General features: G+C 48.3%; 1 pseudogene; it reads left to right on the forward strand.

Annotated features, from left to right (window-relative positions):
- Positions 1 to 3,688: 3,688 nt before the first annotated feature.
- Positions 3,689 to 5,459, forward strand: part of LOC135517158 (APC membrane recruitment protein 2-like) — a 5,645-nt pseudogene continuing 3,874 nt past the window's right edge.

The raw sequence follows: 5,459 nt of genomic DNA on the forward strand, positions 1-5,459 counted from the left end.
GCTTGTTCTATGTATTATTCAAGTCAGTAACTAAAGCACTGTATGCCCCCTTCCAAACATCAGACTGTCTGCTCTCTTGGTGTTTAAACCATCCGATCTGAGTCCTTGTGAACATCCCATATTTAATGTTCTCAATATTGAGATCCTCCCAATGGGACCGCAGCCAGGTACAGATTTTAGTCCTAAAACTCTTCCATCCTCTGTCAAAGCCAGATCAACTTTGGATAACCCTGTTTTAACATGTGGATGGCATGATTCCTCTTTAATCTGAATGAGGATGGATTCTGAACGTCGAGCTGGCTGCATCAGGTCCAACATTCAGCCACGGACATGGCAGTGATGAGATGAATCCCACTGGTTCTCTTGCATTGATCGGATAATCCAATTGGTTACCTCTCTGACTGGATGAGGTCATGACCCCATTTTGAAGTCATTGCCATGGTAACTCTGGGGTCATGGAACACTAGAGGGGTCAGCAAGAGAGCAAGGAGGCTGTGTGCGTGCGACCGATTTGACAGACTTTCTACATACAATCAGAGTTATTGACCAATCGGTACCAGTTTCTAAGAGGAGAGACACATCAAGATTTTTCAGACAGTTCTAGACAGTTTTCAGACCATGTTAAATGAATGAAAACAGCCACCGTTCTCTGACATCCAGCAGGTGGTCACTATAACACCCCGTGGTGACCGCAGTCAATAAGACCGTCATTATAGTGCATCTGACCTCTTAGCAGATCCCTGACTGTCACTGTAGGACTAGGTTAACAGATCCCTGATCACTATAGGACTAGGTTAACAGACCCCTGACTAGTATCACTATAGGACTAGGTTAACAGATCCCTGATCACTATAGGACTAGGTTAACAGACCCCTGATCACTATAGGACTAGGTTAACAGACCCCTGACTAGTATCACTATAGGACTAGGTTAACTGACCCCTGATCACTATAGGACTAGGTTAACTGACCCCTGATCACTAGGACTAGGTTAACAGACCCCTGATCACTATAGGACTAGGTTAACAGACCCCTGATCACTGTAGGACTAGGTTAACAGACCCCTGATCACTGTAGGACTAGGTTAACAGACCCCTGATCACTATAGGACTAGGTTAACAGACCCCTGACTAGTATCACTATAGGACTAGGTTAACAGATCCCTGATCACTATAGGACTAGGTTAACAGATCCCTGATCACTATAGGACTAGGTTAACAGACCCCTGATCACTATAGGACTAGGTTAACAGACCCCTGATCACTATAGGACTAGGTTAACAGACCCCTGATCACTGTAGGACTAGGTTAACAGACCCCTGATCACTGTAGGACTAGGTTAACAGACCCCTGATCACTATAGGACTAGGTTAACAGACCCCTGACTAGTATCACTATAGGACTAGGTTAACAGATCCCTGATCACTATAGGACTAGGTTAACAGATCCCTGATCACTATAGGACTAGGTTAACAGATCCCTGATCACTGTAGGACTAGGTTAACAGACCCCTGATCACTATAGGACTAGGTTAACAGATCCCTGATCACTATAGGACTAGGTTAACAGACCCCTGATCACTAGGACTAGGTTAACAGACCCCTGATCACTATAGGACAAGGTTAACAGACCCCTGATCACTAGGACTAGGTTAACAGACCCCTGATCACTATAGGACTAGGTTAACAGATCCCTGATCACTATAGGACAAGGTTAACAGACCCCTGATCACTAGGACTAGGTTAACAGACCCCTGATCACTATAGGACTAGGTTAACAGACCCCTGATCACTATAGGACTAGGTTAACAGACCCCTGATCACTGTAGGACTAGGTTAACAGACCCCTGACTAGTATCACTATAGGACTAGGTTAACAGACCCCTGATCACTATAGGACTAGGTTAACAGACCCCTGATCACTAGGACTAGGTTAACAGATCCCTGATCACTATAGGACTAGGTTAACAGATCCCTGATCACTATAGGACTAGGTTAACAGATCCCTGATCACTATAGGACTAGGTTAACAGATCCCTGATCACTATAGGACTAGGTTAACAGATCCCAGATCACTATAGGACTAGGTTAACAGATCCCTGATCACTATAGGACTAGGTTAACAGACCCCTGATCACTGTAGGACTAGGTTAATAGACCCCTGATCACTGTAGGACTAGGTTAACAGACCCCTGATCACTGTAGGACTAGGTTAACAGACCCCTGACTAGTATCACTATAGGACTAGGTTAACAGACCCCTGATCACTATAGGACTAGGTTAACAGACCCCTGATCACTATAGGACTAGGTTAACAGACCCCTGATCACTATAGGACTAGGTTAACAGACCCCTGATCACTGTAGGACTAGGTTAACAGACCCCTGATCACTAGGACTAGGTTAACAGACCCCTGATCACTATAGGACTAGGTTAACAGACCCCTGATCACTGTAGGACTAGGTTAACAGACCCCTGACTAGTATCACTATAGGACTAGGTTAACAGACCCCTGATCACTATAGGACTAGGTTAACAGACCCCTGATCACTATAGGACTAGGTTAACAGACCCCTGATCACTATAGGACTAGGTTAACAGACCCCTGATCACTAGGACTAGGTTAACAGACCCCTGATCACTATAGGACTAGGTTAACAGACCCCTGATCACTGTCATTATAGGACTAGGCCCTCCTTGATTTCCCTTGGGCCCCTGGGACCAGTGGAGACTTGACCTGGTAACATGACCTCCAGGCAGACAGACAACTTAACCTGGTAACATGGCCTCCAGGCAGACAGACAACTTGACCTGGTAACATGGCCTCCAGGCAGACAGACAACTTGACCTGGTAACATGGCCTCCAGGCAGACAGACGACTTGACCTGGTAACATGGCCTCCAGGCAGGCAGACAGACGACTTGACCTGGTAACATGGCCTCCAGGCAGGCAGACAGACGACTTGACCTGGTAGCATGGCCTCCAGGCAGACAGACGACTTGACCTGGTAACATGCTCTCCAGGCAGGCCTTGGTCAGCTCTGTCTGTCAGAGTTGGTTGGGAAAGAGCATAAGTTCTTTCTCAACGCTCCACTATGCAGAAGCCCTCGTGCGTGTGTGCGTGCGTGTGTGTGTGAATCCAGACATTGTTTGATAGCAATGAGGTGGAAAAGGTGTCCTGTGCCTCAAAGAAGAAGGAAAGAAGAGAGGAGAGGATGGAGAAGGGAAGAGAGAGACGCTGAAAGTAGGTCAGGTGCTTAGGGGAAGGGAAAGGGGGATACCTAGTCAGTTGTACAACTGAATGCATTCAACTGAAATGTGTCTTCCGTATTTAACCCAACCCCTCTGAATCAGAGAGGTGCGGGGGGGGCTGCCTTAATCAACACCCACGTCTTCGGCACCCGGGGAGATGGGGAGGAATAGAAAAATACTTAGAATCTGTGGAAGAAACACATTGTTGAAGTGAGAGAATGAAACAGAATGAGTGGAAGAAACAGACATTTGTTGAGAGAGCATTGGGTAATATGCTATGCACGTGTGTGTGTGTGTGTGTGTGTGTGTGTGTGTGTGTGTGAACATTAGCTAGGCTGGAATATTTCTCTAAATCTACTTTATCCTCTAGATACCGCTGATCAGCAGATCTGCTCAAATCCTACATCTCACACACACACACACGCACACACATTGAAAAAAACTACACAACCGAATCCTCTCATCTAAGTGGGATTTGAGAGGCTTAGTTTTGTTTACTTAAAGCTTTAAATCTGAACACACACACACACACATTATCGTGTAAGTACTGTATCAGTCACACATTCATAAGCAAAAACAAGCTCATTTGTTTCGTACCTTTGAAATCTCTCACAAAACCCTACACACAACCATAAACACACAACCACATACAGCAGTGCAGCACAAGACAATCTCTCTCTCTCTCTCTCTCTGTCTCACTGTGATGGGAGTATTACATCTGGGGTGTGAACATAGATAAATAAAGAAGAGAAAAGAAGAGAGGGATCCATAGTGCCTGTGGGATGGAAATGGAGAGAGAGAGAGAGGCATGGGCAATCCGCCAAACGCTGACGAAAGCTGCTTAGCGCAACCAGTTGTCATGGATACAGTCAGGGGCAGCACCTTGTGTGTGTGAGAAAAAAAGAGAGAGGGAGAGGGAGGGAAAACCAACAGGCAAGCATCAGACAGAACCAGTGAGGAAGTGAGAGAACACCAAGCTGCACGACAGAGAGAGAGTGAGAGAGACAGGGAGTGTGAGAGAGACAGAGGGAGACAGCCAGAGCAAAAGAGTGATAGAGTGATAGCTAGAAGATGGAGGTTCAGTCAGAATGCGTTGAGCCTCCTCCATGCGATCCCCAGCCACCAGGGAAGATCAACAAAGCAGCCTTCAAGCTGTTCGGAAAACGACGCTCCGGAATGGCCGGATTCTTCTCTTTCAGGAACAAAGGGGTCAACAGGAACGGGAATTCTGTGAATGTGAATTCTGTGGGGGCTACTAACGAGCTCGTCAGGAGTAAAACGCATGGCGGACTAACGAGCTTGGAACCAGACGGACAGAGAGGGGAGGAGTCCGGAATATCAGAGGCGGGACAGGTGAGGTCTCTCAGCAAATCACTGAGCTTCTTTTCGCTGCTCAGACGAGGAAGTGTGAGAGTCAATGAGAATACAGGGTTTGGGAGAAGGGGTAGGGGTTTAAAAGGCTTCTTCAGTAGTATGAAATGGCGGCGGAAGGAGAACGTGATGGCGGGAGAGGGGGAGGTAGCGGAGGTGAGAGAGGGGGAAGTGATTCTAACAGAAGAAGTGAAAGACATCACTCTGACCCTCGAACCCCAGCCCCGCCCGCCCCTGGAGGATCATGGTAGCCCGGAGGCTGAGAAAACCACAGAATCGGCAGGAACCTCTCCCTCCAACAACGCCACGACACCACTTACGCAATCAATCACCTTGACAAACCTATCAGAATCGCTCTATACGCCATCCCCCTCCCCTCTCCGCACCTTCTTCCACTCAAAACCCAAAACGTCAATTTCCTCTGTAACGGCCACCCACCCTCTGGATCAGTGTGACCTCCACTCCGAACCCTCAGGGGACCGTTCGGTCCTCTTCACTGACGCCACTTCACTCAAGAGCTTCGATTCACTGACGGGGTGCGGTGACATCATCGCAGACGCAGAGGAGGAGGGGGCAGGAAACGGGGGAGGGGGAGTAGGAAGTGCTACTAGCAGTAGCACTAGTAGTGGAGAAGGAGGAGGAGGAGGAGTACGAAGCTCCATTAATACCCATGTCACCCCTTCCACCCCTACCTCCACCTCCGCTACTGCCTCTACCCCTGGCCCCCTCCCTGCCAGAGCACGGTTGATGCCATCTCACTCTGCCCCAACTCAGCAGCCCTCTGGCAGTGGTGTGGTGGCCTACATGGGGGGTGGGGAGGAGATGGCCAGCCCTGACGGG

This window comes from Oncorhynchus masou, chromosome 28 (genome assembly GCF_036934945.1).
Source record: "Oncorhynchus masou masou isolate Uvic2021 chromosome 28, UVic_Omas_1.1, whole genome shotgun sequence".
NCBI classification, from domain to species: Eukaryota; Metazoa; Chordata; class Actinopteri; order Salmoniformes; family Salmonidae; genus Oncorhynchus; species Oncorhynchus masou.